Source organism: Haplochromis burtoni, unplaced genomic scaffold, assembly GCF_018398535.1.
Source record: "Haplochromis burtoni strain Fernald_Lab_line unplaced genomic scaffold, NCSU_Asbu1 Contig_1942, whole genome shotgun sequence".
Classification (NCBI taxonomy): domain Eukaryota; kingdom Metazoa; phylum Chordata; class Actinopteri; order Cichliformes; family Cichlidae; genus Haplochromis; species Haplochromis burtoni.
The window spans coordinates 1,617-7,079 of record NW_024584303.1 but is presented as its reverse complement, the minus strand read 5'-3'; the positions used below and the strand labels follow the sequence as shown (position 1 = coordinate 7,079).

The following is a 5,463-nucleotide window of genomic DNA, read 5'->3' as shown; positions in this document are numbered from 1 at the left end:
CAATAAAATTGATTCATGTTTGTGGCTGTAATGTGACAAAATGTGGAAAAGTTCAGAAGTTCCAAATACTTTTGCAAGCCACTGTATTGCATGAATGTCAGTTACAAGCTTAAGTATAAAGTTGAAAAAGTGTAATTGCAGCCAGGCTATTGATCAAGTAATTGCAGTTAATTGCGATTAATGATAGAAAATTGTGAGATTCATTAGTTAATTTTTTTAATTTATTGTCAGCGCTAGTCATAACATAACTTACCTATATTGCCAAAGATAAAACATTTCAGATTTATGCCTGGCAATGTCACTGTGTTGAAAGAAAATAAATTTTACTGCCATTAAATCTTTACACAAGATAGTTAGCTAATCATGCGCCCATATAGAAAATGCCACAAGTTTACTCACACCTCCAGTGAAGCCCCCCACCACATCTGCCACACTAACAGAAGAAAACAAAAGAATGTTAAGGCAGTTAGCAGGTCTCAGTGAAACAAGACGATGTTTCTCCAACACCATGATGCTACATATGACATATAACAGACAATCAACACAGGACTGCATAAAGTGCAATCTGCAAAAATTGCAAAAAAACAAAAAACAAAGACAATGCAAAACCACATGGAACAGAACGATACAGACACAACAGTGCATTAGAAATGTGCAAAAGACTGAGTATTGTGCAAAAAGTCTTGCTTTGCCGAAGCAGCCGGTGCAATAAGTGTCTGTGATGGAAGGTAGAGAGGCTCCAATGAGCTTCTCAGTGTTCTCACTTTCCATTGTAAGGTATTGCGATCCGAAACTGAATTCTTTAAAGGTCTAAAATTTGTATGAATCTGTGTGGACATGCATAGTAACAGCAAGATGACCACTTCACATTTGGCAAACATCAAGTAGTCTTTTTCTGGCAGCTTTCTGTGCATTCAAGGTAAAACACACAGTGGAGGCTTGTTCTTAAAAGTTACTGTATATATTGTTAGCTTAGCAGTCCATGCAACAGATAATCCATTTTTTCCAATCCGCACATTTTCCATGCTCCAACAGTAATGATCCTGCCTAGTTTAACAGTGGAACATAAAGGTTCTTGAAAATCTGAGAGAAAAGAGGTAGCAGACCCAGATGGACAATATTAAAACACTTTACAAAAGCTCATTGCTTCCAATTTTAGTCATTATCATCCCAAAATTGATATAACAGCTTCTGAGAACAGTGTGGCATAAAAATGTCTTTTTAAAAATAACAGCAGTTCTGCCTCAAAATGAACCGTCTCCAGGACACAGTCCTAAAAGATGTGCAACTTCATTCTCACACTGCCACATCTTAGAGATAAAAATAAAATCCAACTTCTCACGACAGAACAAGTCATTTAAAAGAAAGGACTTGTTAGCAATAGAGCATTAGTCATTTTAGCAGAGAAGTACAGTGAAGAAGCTAGAGCGAGGTAAGGTGGCACAAAAGCAAAGCTCCCGTGAATCTGTATTTTCATAAACCCACTGAAACCAACAAAGTAGGACAAGAAAGCCGGCTTGCTTGCTCAGCTTTTCTGTTGAAGTTTCTGAAGTGAAGTCGGGATCCTGACTTTTAGCAGCAGAGGTACACTGAGGTCTGCCGCATGCTCTAACCACAGTGGAAAAACAAACTTGTTTTGATGAGTCTGGAAACTACCCATGGCAAATGTGATTGCTATTAGTGAATGGTACTCATATGTCTAATGATGTGAAGGGGCAACCTTTTCATATCAGTGACTTTAGTCTCTGACACAGTTTTGTTCTATCAAATCAAATCAGGAGTTTTTAAGAAGCTGATGGTCTTGTCTGCATGTGGTCTATAATTTGAAATATTCTCTAAGACTTTCCTGTGTCCTTCTTTCTGCCCTCCTCACCTGTTTTGTGTAGTTTGGCCCCCGACACTATTTTGTGAAGCAGAGATTTTTTTCTGAAACATTTCTAATTCTGCAGTGGAGCTGGTAGAGCTGCAAACACTTTCTTGAGTAATACAGTTGCACCCAGTTTATTTCAGAAGTTTTTATTTTTCTGTCAGTATCAGAAATCCTGAGGTAAATATAAACTGCAAACACACTTGTATGAATTGTTTAAGAGTTTTATTGAAAAGCAGCAATCTAAAGTCATCACATTTAGCTGAAAGCTTAAAAAATAAAACTTTAGAAAAGTCATGATAAACTTTAAAAAGTGAAAATATGAGGTTCTGCTCTGTTATAAAGAAACAAAGATGAAACATTTTCAGTTTTACTGCTTGAAGCTGAAGTACACACATTCACTCCAGAAGTCACCAGTCTTGCTCTTGTTCTCCTGGTAACAACAAAGTACAAAGATTGAATTACACATTCGATGGTAAATGCAGCTCAGAGCGCTTTTTGTACAACATGCCTCACTTACCCATTCACACAAGCACCTTTTTTCTATGTTCAAGTGTTATAGTTTCTAACATTCACATATTCATACTCTGTTGTGACTTATGAAACAAAGTTGTTTTTTAACCCAAGAGTTACCTCTTTGTGTTTCATGGAGAAATTTGAAAAGCTTGGATGACATTCTGGGCAGCAGCAGCTGTCTATCTTGATGATCACACACAAAGTGGAAACCAGTGATATAGTCAGAACGGTCATGAATGCAACAGCTCCTTTCAAGACAAAGGAGTCCATGTTATCTGCAGATAAAGGAGGAGAAATAAAATTGCGTTCAGCTGTATGAATTTAGAGTGGGAGTAGATGTTCTTCTTGAGTGTACTTACTTTCAAAGTCCAGCTTGGTCCCGTTTCCAAACACTATGTGTCCACATGAGTCAACAGCACAGTAGTAGGTCCCAGCATGAGACAGATTCAGATCCTTCATTGGCAGGTTGTAGACACAAGCGTCTGGCTTGTGGGTTAGTTTTCATCCTACAATGATCATTTTTGCCTCCATAAGTGTAAATCAGTCCTGGACGAGATGCTTCTGTTTCTTTGAACCAGTAAACACTGTGTTCTTCATCACAGGTCCCAGTGTGTACCGTGCAGTTCAAAGTCACGGAGCCTCCTGGCTGAATGCTCTCAGATGGTGACTGCTGCACTAAAGCTGGGTTTTTCAAACCTGCCTCCCTTACTTTGACAATGGTACCCTCTGCAAAAGTTAACACAAATCTATAGCTGTATGCACAGTAGTAAGTAGCTGAGTCATTGATATTCAAATCTGAAATGTCCAAGTTATTTCTTCCGTTTTCTGTATCCAGTGTGAACCGTGGGTTGTTCAGGAATTCATCATGAAAAGTGATTTTTGTATCGTACACATAGAATGTAGAGATTAGCCTCGGTTTCTGTCCCAGAGTTTGCTTATACCACAAGATCCATGCTGAATAATCACATTTATAGAAACATTGCAAACTCACATTTTCTCCAACATCAGCTAAGATAAAATCTTTGTCTTGATAAACGGATGCCTGTGGTTGCAGATGGGTCTTCTGGACTAAATTGAAATCAGAGAAAAAGAAAATTACTTTATTGCAAAGTTGAGTTTTCAACGACACTAGCTGTTACAACATGTCTCTGGTGTCATTGAGATGTGGATTTATTGCAGCAAATGCAGCATGATTCATGTTGAAATCACCAAAACGTAACTCACCTATATTCCCTAAGATCAGACATGTCAGATATGAAGCAAGCGTTAGACGTGCCATCGTGTTCAAACTGCTAGTCTGAAAGAAAATTATCTTTTCCTTCCTCTATTCTTTTGAGATCAGACTGTGTTTGGTTGGACAGTCTTAAATCACGTGATCTGCCCCCTATAGGCAATGTGGTCACATGTTTGCTGGCACTTTTTGCTTCTTTGAATAACACCAAAAACAACGTGCTCCGATAATATAGTTGATTAAAAGGTTTTTGTTTCCCTTTTCTAGTGAAGGGGATGTTTGTGCTCATCATGCTCTCAGGCTGCTCAAATGCTGAAACTAAACATAAAAGCACCAAAACAGAGACATGTATTAATTTCAGCTAAGTGTTAGAAAACATCTTGTGATATTTTTACACCTGCTGTAAAAGGGACTCATTTGAAGCTGCTATGTGGTTTTCAATGTACTCCACTCGTGTGAAAGTAGCTATGCCTGAAAGTGGCCTCAGGGAAAACGTACAGCCATACAGTACAGTGAGAGTTTCACTTCTTCAGTAAAGCACCTTTGTTGTGCAGGTGTCTTCAACACAGCCTCCCCACTCGAATTCTGAGCAGGCATCACCATCTGACATCAAGGAAACACTCACTATTGCTTTTAAATCATTCTTCAATTTCAAACACTGCTTGCTTCAGTTTTAAGCGCTACATCAAAAGGTCCTAATTAATGACAAACAGCAGTTTGTTAGTGAAAAGTAAAATGAAATTCATCCTTAGTTACTATAAGAGGATATGAGAGGATTAAAGCTGTGTCATAAGGCTGACACCAAGCCTCTTGCGATCCGATTTCATTTCTGGACTGTGCACTAGCTTCACCCTGTGAAGAGTATACGAACGTGCAGGTAATCATGCACAGTGCAGGAGAGAACAAACATCACAGGTGGTGTGAAAGATGAGGTTTTTAGGGCTAACAGCGTTTGCCAATTAGAGATCTTTATCATACTTTCTGTGTAACCTACTTAAACATGCAAAAAGCGATTTTTCTACTTGCATGTGATGCAAATTGTTTTAATTGTTGTCATTTCTTTACGCTGACTTGTAAAGGTGTGTAATTTAGCATGTTCTTATAAATTTTGCCACTGGCTGATTTGGTAGCTTTAAACACTTAATGAAAGGCTGCCGTAGTTTCCCCTAAAATTTATGCTATAATATAGCATTTATAAATCCACCAGTTGCTCTTCGGATGTATGTGTTACAAAGTAGCTTCATCTAGTGTGTGCTAACTTGTAGAATTACCAAGGTCCAGGTGGAAAGTGCCAGAAGTGGCAACAGGAGAATTGTTTTCTTTGGGGTGGCTGTGCTTACTTGTGCTGCTGCTAAGGTTTCTTTTTGTATATAACTAGTGTGATCTGCTAAATCTCTACATAAGTAGGTGTTACATGCGCTATTATGGGTTCTTTAGAAACAAATGACCTGAATAAAACAAGTGCAAAAGTGAAACATGGCAAAGGATACAAAAGACTTGTACTTGTAATGCGTTACTGTAATCTGATTACTTTTTCAAGTAACGAGTAAAGTAAGGGATTACTACTGCAAAAATGGTAATTACATTACCGTTACTTTCCCATAGGAACGCTGCGTTACTGCATTACTAAAACCGTGATTTTATTGCGAGAATGTCTCACGACAGTGACGTAAGCGAGTGCGACGTGCATGACAACAGGTGTGTGCAGATCAACAATGGATAACATATCGAGTGCGGAGAGAGTATGAGCATGCAGTGTTTAAAGCGTGGAAGTACTGACCTTACTTTGAGTTTGATTCCATAAAAAGTGACAAAAACATTAGTGTCCGTTGTGCGTGGGATGAAAACT

At 38.4% G+C, this 5,463-nt stretch overlaps 1 pseudogene; it reads right to left on the bottom strand.

Moving 5' to 3' along the window:
• Positions 1-2,109: 2,109 nt before the first annotated feature.
• Positions 2,110-4,212, bottom strand: LOC102296708 (annotated as a pseudogene).
• Positions 4,213-5,463: the final 1,251 nt, after the last annotated feature.